Raw genomic sequence first — 14847 nt, forward strand, 5'->3', positions numbered from 1 at the left:
AGAATGTATTCTTTACGACAGTAATTTCAATGTTTTTAACCCTGGAATGGCACTGTAGGGTCTTTCGTGACCCCAGAGAAAGCGTCTTTATAAATAAATACAATGTCATTTATTTTTCTGTCATCATCATTCTGTACAAAAATTTGGTGTCGACATAATTTAGATAAATATAAGCTGGATTCTGAGCAGTAAAAGATTCAAATCAATGGAGGATGTGGGGACCCCAGTGTGCAAGAATTAGTAAACGATATTTCATAGAATGAAAGATAAAGGAAACACTGTAATATGGCGTGTCGACGCGCCTTTACCCAATACGCGTGGTTTGGTGGTGGGGCGCGATCGGCCTCGCGAAACCTCGCGTTGAGCGGCTCTCTTTCGCTACGGATCCGTTATCGTGTCAACATCACCGTCTAAGGAAAGGACAGGACTCGTCAAAAGGCATCGACACGCCCGGGAAAGGATCTTCCGGCTCAGGCAGCTCCAAATTCAGCTACGTGGACTCTTCTCCAGTAATCAAGGTCACCGCCCGCCATCTTCTTCTTAAAGAGAGTAAAACCAATTTTATTTATTTACGATTCGACCAACAACGTGCCATCCTACGATTTGATCGTTCTGTCTTAAACGAAATTAGGCCTCGCGGTTCTTTTCACCTTCCCGAATAATGTTACAAGTTGATGAATTCTGATAAGTTAGATTATTATCGAAAACACAAAATTCACAAAAAAATATATAATGAAGCTTTCCATTTGGACGTAAAGAATAATTAAACAAAATTTCATTTGGATTGGATAAAGATAGTAGAAGTTACAGGAAAATCACAAACATACAGATTTTGAATTTTATAGTAATAATTCCACAGAATACTGAGATCAAATTGAAAGTAGAAGCAAGGAAAATAGATTCGTTATTGTAATATTTTTATTATTAAGATAAATACCCCATTAAAAACCTTTTATTTATCATGTTTTGTTTAAGTAATAGGAAGAATACGTCCTGCGTAGAGGTAGATTATTTGTTATTTTATATCTTATTAGAGAAGTCTTAGAAAAAGTTTTTTACAAACGTTCGAACAATATAATTTTTTACATGAAAAATATATCAAACACAAGGGATGGATGAGGGTTAAGTCAACATGTAAAATCCAGATATCTACGCTCTTTCCTACGTGAGAACTCACAGTTTCGCTATAAAATTCTACATAAATCGATTGTCGTGCGATCACATTAAATCATTCTCGTTCTAATTCGCGAGTCTCTTCAATCGGACACCCAACATCGACACTAGCCACGAATTGCATACTTTTCGCCCCCACGCTGCTGCACTTCCGTCGAATAGACATCCTGAGGCTTCCTTTCTTGCTCTATATTACCTCGAACATGATTCTCCCCCTCCGAAATCTCGCTAAAGGAATCGTCGAATGGATAGAGACGCCTTTTCTCGGGCAAATTTCAAAGCTGGTTCTCTCTTTCTTCGCAAAACCATCTGATCAAATCGTTTCTGTCGCGAGTTCGCGGGGCGCGCGAAATTGTTTACCGCATTTTCTAATTGGAAGCGCCCCCGCGGAGCTGTCGATAATACTCCCGTTTCGAAAATATCGTCGAACGCGTTGCGTCGGTGGAAAGAACGAGAGGATTTTCCTAAACGAAAAAGAAAAAAAACTAGAAAAAAGAAACAGAAACTGCTCGAAACAGTACCGGCTCCCTTTACGAACGAACGCGAAGCCGTTCCCCGTCCAAATGAAATTATTGATCGTCCATAGTGTGCGATCCGGTTTGCAAGAGTGGCCACGTTAATTCGCAACACATGCGGAAGTTCCAGGCATCCGATGCGGGGGAGGGAGGACCAGAGCGGTACATGCGACTGCAGTCGCGCAGCCGGAACGGAATTTCGCGAGTGCAATCGACCGGCCCGACGACTCAGCGCCGATCTATTCGATGCTATTCCAGCTAATGCGGTTTCGGCGAGCGTGCAGTTTTGCGACGCGATACAACGCCGAACGGCCCGAACGGAATATCAATCTTAAGCCAAGCGAGAAGATAATCAGGGCTCGCAGGCTCGTCACTTGCGACGCTGGTGTTGGCGATTCCGTTCCAACGGCCACAGAACGCCCTGGCGAATCGTTATCTTAGCGTTTGATTTATCTTCGGGACGAATCGCTGCATCGGTGCACCTGGAAAGTAGTCGCGATATCGGTTTCGATCCTTGAAACAGCGCGTAGGATGTTCGTTCTGAGTAGTCGGTATCAGTAATTTGACAGACGTTTCAAAAACGATATTTGTAGATACCTGAAATTTTGTTTAGAGTTAGTTTAAATATCGACAAATATACAGGCTGTTCTTCTCTCAGACACGGGATCAAACGAGCCCTTTTCGTACAACTACTGATAAAGTCTAGTAAACACTGTGTGATATGGTACTTTTGGCATTTTGAACACTTTAATTTGTTCACAAGACAAAACGAAACTAAAATTACGTTCGTAGTACAGTATACGACTTGCCGTTGTAGACAAAAATAGAAAACATATCCTAGTTTACATGTTTATGTTACTTAACATTGACTGAGAGAAATAGCGTTATCACATCTTTCAAAGTTCATAGTTTTGTTAAAACTTCGAAACAAAGTTTATAACCCTTTAGTCTTACTTTTACTTGTAGAATACACTGCTGAAGTGTGTACCGAAAAATGCGGGACACCCTATATGTACAACATATCGATAGATATTTTATGAATTCTTGGAGCCTTATCTAATGTTACCATTCAGAGAAAAATTATTCTTTAAGTGTAATGTGAAATCTTGATACAAACTATTAAGGTTCACTTGTACCTGAAAATATTATTGTTAATGAACAACTATCTGCGTTTCTGTCGTTGCTTGATCAAAGCAAATTTTGCTTCTCAATTGCATCTTGAACAATTACAAGAACAAACGAGTTCGGAGTTTATATTATTTTTACAAGATCGATTAACAAACGATCATTGTATCGATATTATTTTTGGATTATTTTCCAATGCAACGTGTTTCTACTTGAACCGGTGCTGCATTAATTTAAAACTATTAACCAGAAAAGTGTCAAGTAGATTATCTCGGTTATCGCAAATCATCCTCTTACTTACGACGCGATCCATTTCCTTGGATACCACGGTATCCCACTCGCCAATATTGCTCCCGGGAAAAATTAATGTTCCGTTGCGAGGATATTAAAAATACACCGCAGTAAAACGCGAATTCCTTCGGAAAATGTATTCGATCTGACATGAATTATGAATGCTTACACAGATAGAAGTTACCAGTCATTGATCATCCCTAATGACATTCGTTCCTACCCTGTACACACCATTCTGATTGTCATAAATCACCGCCTGTAAAACCTTGAAATTAGGTCACCATAAAATTAATTCCTTCTAAAAATATTCTAGATAAGAAATCATCCTTAACACTAAACCTGCTACAACCGGTCAAATGACCATTTTTTAAATTTCGTTTAGAATTTTACAATGTTATGTTATTTTAGCGCCATTTAACACTAACCCTACCGACACTTCACATATACCTATTCCTACCATGACGGGTTAAATAACCTTCCTTTTTCCGGTCATTTGACAGATCTTGATAGAGATGGTATACAGGTATGTACTAATACATAAACGATTTACACAACTCTTGCACGGTTTTCTACAATAAATTTCAATTTCTCAAGCTTTCGTTAAAATATTTAAACCGAAACTAAAGTTACAAATTTTTGATCGCCTCAATTTCATCGTCCTGTACCATTGTGTCTCGATCATTATTATTTCTACTTTCTAAGACTGACGTTCAAGATGGAGTTTTCTTAAAGTACCCAATTCCTGAAATACAGCCCCCTTTAATTAATTAAACGATTCTGGGGAATTGAAATCCGTCGAAAGGAACGTCCGCGAGTAGAATCGTCGAAGAAATATCGAACGAAAGGTTAAAAGTAAAAATCGAGAAAGAAGACTTGTGCATCCTTTTTTCCGGGCGGTTGGTCGCGAACAGAACCTTGGGGCAGCAATGTCGGCGCGGTTTCGAGCGAAAAAGGAGTACCGCAGCTGGCGCGTTACAATCGAGAGGCTGTCGCCGTCCAGCATTCCGATATGTTTGAATATTCGTTCGTGCATCGTCGATTCGCTAACCCCTGGCTACCTGGTAATTATCGGGCGACAGTCGCAACGCTCGTTGTATGTCTCGGCATCTCACGTCATTGCCTGCCAATTCGATTGGATCGGTGATTTTAATGTGTCGCGTGTCCAGGACCTCGTTACCACGCATCAATAATGACATAGCGCGTGCAAAATCAATTAAATCAATTAGCAGGGCAAACGCGAGGCCGTGGCTCAAAATCGAGCCGCTTCTTCGTGTTCCACCGGTGATTTCAGCGCGCCGGAAAATACGAGTACATCCTTCGTTCAATAAGTCATTCTAGTTCGCTGGTTCGAAGAGCACCAAGCTACGTATCGGAGATACACTTGACAACCTTACGTTGAAATTTTAATTTATTCTCACTCATAATTTCCTTGCGGAAAATTTTACGATGACCTTGTTTAACACTTTCGATCAGATATCTCGATTTCACGTGCACACGTGTAAATGTACTATTAATATATTCATATTTTGTTTTGTGTGATTATTTTATGTAGAATAATGTTCTCGAAGTTTCGAGCACAATCAGAAAACGTTGATTAGTCGAAGTAGTTGAGGAACAAGTCTGTCAAATGATCAACCCAATCACGAACACGTGGATTTTGATTATGCAGTGGCGATATATATAATTTGCTATCTAGTGTCAGGAATTAAAACTATGTTGGTAGAAACTTGAATTTAATTTTATATTAATATAATAACAATAATTGTAGCTAATATTTTTACAAGTTAATTATCCCATGTTTTTCGTTGGAACATAAAGAACATGTAAACAAAATTTCATCTGGATCGGACAAAAACAATAGGAAGTGCAGGAAAATCACAAACCCACAGGTTTTGAGTTTTATTTTGGTAATTATATCTAGCCTACGCAGTTCGTAGCATTGAACTTCTGTACTTATTTAGGGCTTTTTTCCAAGTGTTGAAATTTATATAAAAATCATTGCAACACTTTTTAATCATTCTTTACTTATAGTCATTTACTTTTGTAACCTTGCTTTAACTAGTTGTACGAACAAAATTTTGTTGCCCGGTTTACCTTCATCCATCTCTATGCTTATGCTTTAACTATACTTGAAATCTGAGGACGATCTCTTGAAGTAACGAAGTCTAATCCCGATGGAGAAAGATCTTGTTCCCAACACAATCTCGTTCCTAACTCTTCTACGGTTTACTTGTATACTCTTCTACGTAAGTAGTTTACTTTGTCTTAAGTAGGCACTCTTATCTCAGGAGAATATCGTAACCAATGTAACCAGTTTTCACCGTTTCTGAACTTGTACTTCTAAAGTTTCCTTCAGATCTTTATATAAATTCTGAAACGTAAAACACATTTAAGTAGAAAGCAATTTGAGAGAAAACAACTGAAATTCTAATTGTAAAAACGAAACCGGAGCCATCCTAGATTTTATAATAACTTCGAATCTCTTTGTTATGCAAGCATATACTCCAACCATAGGAAACTTTCATATTTGTCTGTCTCTTTGTGTTATACCTCGTTGCTCTTTTGGACTAATATTTTTATTATACTGTTTCTGGAAACGACCAGAATAAAATGGTTGAAACGTTGAAGATACTTGGAACGACTTCGCCTTTTAATAGCATAACTTTGGAATTACAGAAAAGTCAGGACATCTTTTATAAAGTCGTGTATATTTATGATCCTTTGAATGCACGAGTACAGAATTATCTCCTACAAGTAAGACCAGCCCTTTGAACCTTGGTCTCCCTAAACGCGTTCGATCCACCTTGGCGAGGGCTAATTTCTAGTAACCTGGCAAACGTGACCCGAGAATTCTCGATGACTGTGTACGATTAAAACCTCATAGGAGCCTCGGTGTGCTTACCGAGCACTTGTATGACGTCCTTGAGCAAATGCAGGCTCTACGAAGAGCCAGATGCTTCCTCTGTCCGGGACATGCGACTAGAAGTAGCTGGATGTCTGGCAATTTTCCTTGGAAAATCAAGTTTCGTCGTTATCGATCCATTTCAGAAATCGGTCATCTTCGTAAAGCTAATTCCAAAATTTTAAAAATATTTAATCTACCACAGGTGTCAAAAACACAAATTGTGTTAAAGAAATAAAAATAGTTGTGTATACAATTTTGTGACCTTAACAACCTTTGTTCAGAACGTTTCTAGATCATAATTAAACTGTTTAAGAAAAGATAAATGTATATTAACGAAAAGCTAATGCATTGGATATGGTAGAGATATTGTTTTAATTTAATTTTGAAACGACTGCTCGAAAGATAAAATAAAAGTAAATTGCCATCCCTAACAGTTAAAGTTCTTTAGCCGATTCTATGTTACGAGCCTAGAAACGATCTGTTTCGCACTTTGTATGCAAAAGAGATTCCTCTTTCGCATTCACTATCTGCCCTATTAACATTTTTTCATCGTCAAATTCATATCCGTAATTTACACTATAACTAGACAATCGAATATCCAATGCATTATTTCTAATTACATATCGAGTAATTATTAACTTACAATTTATGTGAAGCGAAACGAGTGTTTTCAAACCTAAACCTAAACAGTAAATAAATAATATATTATGATCGTCGATTTTGATAATTTAAAAATTAAAGATAAATTAATGAAATTATTTCTGGAATCGTTCTGTACAATCGAACCGATAAATTTCGTTTTTCTCCTATCAAATTACGAATTTTATCCTCGACAATTTAAGGACAAATAAAATCAGAGATTATGGAACGACCTAATATTATCAACTATCTATAAACATATACGCAAAACAGATTACGTCACTCATCCTCACTACACTTTCCAATCCTCCCAGTAATCACAGTCCTCGCAATCTTCCTGTTTTCGCGCGAGTTAAATGTCTTAAATCTGCTGTGGCTCGTGATCGAGGATCTTCGAAGTATCTTCGCGATCGTTTCTACTTGGCTGCGACTTCGGTTGCCATCGCCGGACCGGAAATAGACCCTGTAACCGGAGAACTCATTTATGGAAATATGGTAGCGACCGTGCGTACGTCCTATTTTTGACTTCGTTGAATGTGCCATCTCCTTCCAATTTCTCCCTCCCAGTTCGTCTTTCTTCCTCCCTTCCGTCAACCCGATCCGTGCACTCGTTCGAACTCTGCAATAAAATTAGCCAAGATTTAATAAACTGATAAGCAAACTCTGTTTAACCAAACTTCGAGATTACATAAACCATTCGGCAGGCTCGAGAACTCTGCTGTGTCTCGAGATGCCGCCTTCCTGCTTTTTTACTTACACCTTAAACAATCTGCAATTTAGATATCTGTTCACGGCGATACTTACGATTCATTTTCTATTCGCGCGCGCGTCGCACTGCGGCCGATACCAGAGCACTTTTTCCTCGTTTCACACCGACTAGCCGTAACATCTGCAATAAGAAAATCTCTAGCTTACGTGTGGAGAGCTCTGCGGGAGAGACGAACGAGGCCTGGGAACGGCTCGAAATATTTTGTCGATTTAAATAAAGCTGGCGACCACATGGTAGTCACGGCAAGCCCCGTAAATAGAGAACACGAGAGAGGCCACATGGACGTAGAACCGATGTTCGTGCCGCGTGAATACGTGGAACCGGGTCTATTTCTGGCCTTTAGCTGCCCAGTCCCAGGGCATGGCCGGCTAATGCAATCCTTTTCTCGTTGCAATAGCCGCCTTGTAACTCTTCATCGGCGACCCGATACGTTACCGCGCACTTTTCTCGCCGTTTTTATCGCGGGTACCGTGAAATTTCGATGAGAATTACTCCCGCGGGGTTCGAGACACGACTTACGTTCCTGGGATTTCGTCTCGAAAGTCTTGGTCCTCGGTCACGGACAAACGCGATCGAAATCGAGGCTCGTGGAGAACGGCAAATCCCAAATCGTCTGTCGATGATACACCTAGGCGCAGCTCCATACTTCTTTACATTCCATACGTCGCATTTACTATGGGAAGTAAGGAAGCACGGAACAGTCGCCCGGCTCGGGGAAGATGCTCCTCCGCTCGGGGAATCATCTTCCTCCTTGATCCCGATCTATCTTCCTTCGGCGATCACTGTCTTTTCCCCGATCGCGGCGAGTTCGACTCCGATACCTGTCTCTCGTGATCCAGTCGTTCGATTACGTAATCCACTGATTCGGTATTCACCGTTCGCCGGGTACCTGATACCTCGCACTTCCTGTTCAGCTCGATTCGCCGGACAGAGGGGCCGAACAGGCCTTCCGTTGTCGGACCTACGGAGCCACCGGACGAGTCCTTCGAGAGGTCGAGGATTTCGGTCGCAAGGTGCAACGATCAAAGACCGAACAGCAGTGAGGAACTTCTAGCGAATCCTCCTAACCGGCTGGCTGCCTCAGACTGAATGCTGCCAAAGCTTTGAGCACGCTTGCTTCAACGAGCCCTCTAAAAATGGCCGCACAGATCCCATTGGCCTCTCCGTGTCGTGGCCGACACCCCCCGGCACATGTAAGCTTACACTTGAGACTACCACGAGGCTTGCTTGCTCCCTCGTAGCGCATCGCGCCAAATTTGTCTTTACCCGAAAATAGTCAGTCCCACGGCTGCCACCACATGGCGACTATTCCTGGTCCAGACTCGAGTGATAACTTACCCAGGCCTCTGTCTCGTTCCACCGTTCCCCTCCGCCCCTCGCACCCTCCTCATCCTCATCCGTCGAGCTTCATCTTCCCCTCGCGCTCCTTCGACTTCTTCTTTTCTTCGCTCGCGATGCCGTACAAAGACGTATGTACCGTGCAGTTCCTCGCCCCCTTGCGTTACGGCGTCGTTAACCAGGGAACCCGAGGAGAACTCGATAGAATGACGGTTCCAACCCTTTTGCGATGAGCTGCGCCACCGAAATTGATGTTTCCCTCGAATTTATGCCCGCCACCAGGGCTTTTTATTTGGATGAATGGAATAACCGAGCTTTCCGTTCCTCTACGTTTGCCATTCTTAGCCGGCGAACTTCGGGCTAAACCAATTTCGCTTTCTTTTTACCTCGCCGGGCAGTTATAGAATCTAACGGGGGGGGGGGGGGGCAAAGCGTTGTGATTTGCCTCGGTTGAGATTTGACGCCCCGGTTACAGTCTGTCGAAAAAGTCTCCGTTAGAGCTGTCCGAGTAGTTAATGTCCAAACTAATTGTAAGACGAAACTTATTTTTTCGAACCTATTTGGTTATCCAAGTAGCTGGAATATTGAGAAAATTCAATCCGTTTAAGCGAAAGGAAAAGATATTTTTAATCTTACTAACCCGCCCCGAGTTATTTAAGCGAATATCTTTATTTTAAATAGTGAATGCACTTACCTCGCCCTTCCTCGTACATAACATTATTTATATACTGCGATATTTTAAATTAAATGTTTGGCAACCATTTCTGGCGGAAGAACGAAACCCTGCATTCCACGCTTATCGTCTCATCTGCAATTTCATACTTGAAATAACGCTGGATCATCGACGAAATTTATCTCGAACGAAAAGTACATTTTTAGTCGAACGCATGAAATCTAACTGAACTGTAATTTAAAAGTCGAGCGAAGTTTCGAAGTAAAATTACTTACTTTTTCCAATTTGATGAAGTACTTCTTAACATTCTTCTTGAGTCACGTAAAAATTTATATCTGCCTGTAATGTATTATGAAACGACCATAAACATTTCGATGCATGCAAATTATAACGAAATCGAGATATTGCAAGAAAAACAGTACTGATCCGAATCTTGAAGCATAATAATTGTTCCACGCTGTAAATTCAAACGACTCGAGATTTACGTTAACAGCGAAAAATTAAAGCAGGGACGATGCATAAATTGCCGGCACCCCGCGTGGCAATAAAAGTATCAAACGACGCCATTAATCGTTAATGTCTTTTGTGAGCGGCATTTTTCCGCGTCGGGTTAAGGAAATTTCGTCCCGGTAAACAAGCCGCGTAACGTTGGTTCCTCAAAATAACTAAATTGATCCAATTAAACTCCTCTAAACTATGGCTTTATGGCCCGTGCCGCGAACACTTAATGAAACGTGTATCTCGCACCGATAATAAAACGATACGACCGGAGACAGTTTCTATATAATGGAGTTAAATTAGCCAAGAAACGTCCTTTGTTTCGGAATATACAGTCGGGTACAAAAATATTGAGAAAAAGAAAATTTTTCTCAATGTACGTTCGCTTTGAGCTATATGAATGGCTTAATAGATTTCGATGCAACCGTATATTTAAGTTTTACATTCTCATTGCAAGATCGGTGGATAATGATAGTTACGTAATTTTTTGTTGTAAATATATTCATAGAAATTTTGCAGAATGTTTTCAAATCTTAAAGAACATTAAATTTCACATGGATGAGTTGAAATAAATGAGTTGTGTACATCAAAGGTTTTTCTCTAATTTACGTATATTATATCAGTGTTTACTAGATTTCGCAATAAAGTACACATAGTGTGACGTGTTTTTAAAACAGTTGCCTGGATGAAGGCCAGATTTTCATTCTAACGTGTCACAATAATACGTAGTTCCTCTACTTTTGCGTAGGATTCTCGATTACAGCACACCAAAACAAGTTAAATTTAACGTTGCACGCGTAAATTGAAAGTTGTTTGGAACGAATCGCTCGATATTTATCAGTTATCAAATAAATAATTAATCTAAACCTGTGCAGTTGGAAACCTCTTGCATGAATTCGAGATTAAAGCGTGTTACACTGTTCGTAATTTTAATTCTAATTACAGCGTGCAATAACGATTTTGAATCGGTAGGACTGTTAAATTAGACTTATATTCGAAATGCTAGCGCGCTGGCTAGCACGATCGCTTGTCGCAAGTATTATTTATAGAATGTTATTTGCAGCAATAACGGTGCTGGCAAACGGCCAACCCTTGTACAATGTACTATTAAAACAGTAATTAATTGCAGTTTTATTTAATCGTGTCACGAACTCGCACCTGATATCTATGGGCAGATAATATTTTGCAGGAACGACAAGAATTTTAATTACAATCTAGAACCTGGATTTTAAGACAGTAATCTTTCCAAGTTAACGGGGTAATTTTCAATCGAAACATCGGGCATTGAACTTCGATAATGATTCACGAATAAAACACATCTACATTTGACAACTGCAATCATTCTTTTTGGCAAAGATTTATACAGTTTTTTAAATACATCTTCTCTCTAAATTCTCCCCACTCTGAATGCACTGTTTCAAAATACTAATGTTCCCAAATTGCCTGGAAAGAAGTAATTTTTAATACTTGGGACATTTTCGTTCCGAAGACCTTAAATGTACAGTTGGAATCGAGAGATGCAGAAGGGTTGAACAAAGTACACATGAAAATGATGAAAATTATAAATTCTTATCGGCCAGGTTTAGGTTCGGGACCCACCGTGCGTCGTTTCGTTTCGACTCGAGTGGAAGAGAAGAGAAATCCTTCAGCTCGCGTCGCGACGCGACGTCTCCTCCGGATCTAAAATTACTGGCAGCCGAAGACGATGCATTCGCGGTCCGGTGAGCCGTGCGAAAACGAGCCACTACAGGCTTACGCCCTAATACAGCCCCTATTTTTGGACGTCGCGCTGACGCCACGACGGGGACAACTCTCCCGCAAAAGAAAATCGACGTTCTTTCCCTCCCTCTGCCCCTCCATCCATCTTCCCCGCCCCTCTTTCCACTTGCCTCTCTTTTTGTGCTAACGCTGCGACGAGGAAAAGTTATTATTACTTTTTGTTATTGTTCAAAGCGTCGCGGAACTCTGCGTTGTTTCCCTCCGCTAATCAGCATAGGGGAAAATTGCCCAACGCTTAACGGTCGCCTAAACTCTTCTCGATCTCTGTGTTATTACCGAATATAAGAACAGAACCAAGTAAAGAAACAATTTTCAGCATTTTACAGAGTATTATAATGAATTATCGAATCTCACGAGTATTATCGCCAAACTTTAGCCGATATTGGCTGTACACGTACGCGGCCCTAGTTACACGGACACGGAGAAACTCGTCCGCTGGATGTGTATCGGATTACGAGTTCGTCGTTGAAAATAGCCTTTAACAGCGTACTAACGGTAAAGACTTAAAGCAACCTCCGACCGAGATGCGGAGCCGGAATTCACTTTCAGAGCAGTTTTTGACGTCCTGATGAAAGAAAACCACGGGATAACGTGACACGGGATCCAAAGACGAAAAAGAGGGGAAAAAATGTGAAAAGAAGACGGGGTAGAGGGGGAAGGACAGCGAGCCCCGGTGGTGGTCCTTTCTGCTAATTATCATCGTTATTTTAGGTCGAAAGATAGAAAGTCGTCTAGATCCTAAGTGGAACGGTTTTTTAGGTTTTGCGGGCCATCGTTTCTCTCTCTTTTTCTTTTCCTCTTGGACGTTTCACGGGACGCAAGAAGAGAGTCGTTTGCTCGCTCGAGGGGAGGACTTTTAAGCGGCTTAAGGATATTTGGCAAACCGGACGAATGTTTCTTTTATGTGGCCCCTTTGAGACACTCTTCTGGCTCTTCATATTCCTCGTCCTTCTCGCTCCCGCTTCCTTTGCCTCAGGAGATAACGGATTACAATTGCTTTTTATAACGCAACCATCTGGGAAATTTTACGAGTTAACGAAATTGTGGGGGAGGAAAATTCCTTTTTAATTCCGCTAACTTTCGATACTCGAAAATTTAAGTACGGTCGCGCGATAGAGAAGTACCGAAATCTTTAAAAATTCTGATGCACACCTTTGCTGACTAATTTTAAGAAACAAAAAACTCATTTGCATATTTCACATTTTTGACATTATAAGATGTAAAAAGGTAAACTTTCCTCGTAAATAAACGAACATCGCGAATCTTCATCGCGACAAGGCCTACACGATCATGAGCTTGTCAACGTCCAACTAAAAAAGCTAACAAAGGATACAAAAACCGTCGTCCTGAGAGTCTCCAGGCTCATTAATCTTTCCATATTCGTACCTTATAACTGTTTTGCTATAACACTGGATAATATTAATATTTTTTTGCCCGACGCCTAAACGAATCCCGGTTATTTCCCCCGTGTGTATTTCTGCCCACAAAACATCGATCGTGGACCAGCGTCCACATAACAGCGAGAACGAAAATAATTCCGACCATACCACCGAGCTACACCCTGTTTACAATTATTATGTTAGGAAAGAGTTGAGCTGTCATGCGATGGGATGGAACGCGAGCCTCTTTCCAGCATGCGACCAGCGTACAATCGATGCGAACAGCTCCCATTCAAAGTCAAAAGAAAGCCAGTGGAGTAAAGTGGGGCGGAAGAAGCGGTTGGCGAAACGAGTCGTGGGCGAAAGGAAAATGCAAAGGGGTTCGAAAGAAGCCACTCTCTCGAGCGTCTAAGAAAGTAGCGGAATTCCCGGCTACGCACGAAGGGTACCTGAAACACGTCACTTTTTGTCCCGTGACAAATCTATAGAACTTTACATCAAACTTGCCGCCCTTTCCGGCAAACACGAACCAACGAAAGGGGGTTAATGCTATTTGTCTCGCGGCTGCTGGAAGGATTATTTCGAACCCCTGCGGAGGGAAAAAGTTATATAGTATCAGACAAACGTATTGGGACAAACACTCTTTGTCGTGCAATTTTAGTACGCGGTACAATACGTATTACATTAATTAAGGGGGAAATTCTCGTGTAAGAGGTGTTAAAACTAAAGTTTCCTTTTTAATTTTTTTCATAAAGAAGTAAAAGTTCGGTTGTATTAGACTTTTAAGAACATGAAGAGAGACCCTTAAACTGTACAAAAATATTTTTTTAGCTCACTTTTTATTATCTTTTATTGAATAGTAGTTAAGTATTTTTAATTCTATCCAATGATGTAATAGTTGGGGTACAGCGTAGCATCCATTATAGAGATTAGAACTAGAATAGTGCAATGAAAATTCTAGAGTTCCATTTCAAAATGAATAAAATTACATTCAGTTTGTACATGTCTACAAAGGTTTCAGTCTAAAACCTTAAGGACCATATCTGATGCTCCTTGGTACGTATCCAATAAAATAATTCATAGGGACCTGGGCAAACTTCAGTATACGCCATCTGCAACAACTTAGCCTACACGAAAATAGTCTAATTACCAATCTGTTACAAACCACAGACCACACCTACAGACTCAAAACGCCTTCTACTCCTAAGTTAGCTAATACATTTACGTAAGCACTATATTACCCTTAGCTTCTTGTGCACATCCTACATTTTGTTTCTTTACTTATCTTTGCTTTGTTTTTCTTTCACCCTCAATATTTAATATTAATGTATTCACCAGTATACTATTCATTTCATTGTCCTAGTCAACATATTTACTAAAAATTAAAAAACAATGTTTGTACATGTTGGACGCAGTTTAATTTCGTCTCATGACATTTTTCTGTATCTCCAACAGTTTTTGAGGAGGAAAACTTTGTCGAACGGAGACACTGTCGCGAATGGAAACGTAAACCAATACGAAATCGGTAACGACGACACAAGTTTGGGCATTAACCCGATCGATGCTATAGAACGATTCATTTTAATACTTTCGGAAAGCAATAAACGATCAGTTCAGCAATTTCGAAGCAACTGCGACAAATTGAGGCGTCACCTAGCGCGGAGTGGAATCGCTTTGACCGATTTCGCCCGGGGAACGTAATTTATGAATGGCTCGCGCGAGCGCAGCTATGCGCGCAGAACTCGCGCCGGGAAAATCGCATT

The 14847-nt window shown here is 40.7% G+C and overlaps 1 protein-coding gene and 1 long non-coding RNA gene across 7 annotated transcripts in view; one reads left to right on the plus strand and one right to left on the minus strand.

Moving 5' to 3' along the window:
• Positions 1-14847, plus strand: part of Mib1 (E3 ubiquitin-protein ligase mind bomb 1) — a 642152-nt gene that overhangs the window by 603322 nt on the left and 23983 nt on the right. The gene's annotated exons all lie outside the window — the stretch shown is intronic.
• On the minus strand, positions 4613-8071 carry LOC143342675 (uncharacterized). Of its 5 annotated transcripts, none has more exons than XR_013079844.1 (3): positions 7453-8054; positions 5655-7267; positions 4613-5475 (listed from the first exon to the last, which is right to left on the minus strand). It is a non-coding gene; the product is annotated as an uncharacterized LOC143342675 (long non-coding RNA). The 5 variants fall into 5 exon arrangements; XR_013079847.1 differs by having other exon boundaries at positions 6007-7267; positions 7453-8053; XR_013079845.1 differs by lacking the exon at positions 4613-5475 and having other exon boundaries at positions 5796-7267; positions 7453-7537; positions 7937-8071.

This window comes from Colletes latitarsis, chromosome 6 (assembly GCF_051014445.1).
Source record: "Colletes latitarsis isolate SP2378_abdomen chromosome 6, iyColLati1, whole genome shotgun sequence".
Lineage (NCBI taxonomy): Eukaryota > Metazoa > Arthropoda > Insecta > Hymenoptera > Colletidae > Colletes > Colletes latitarsis.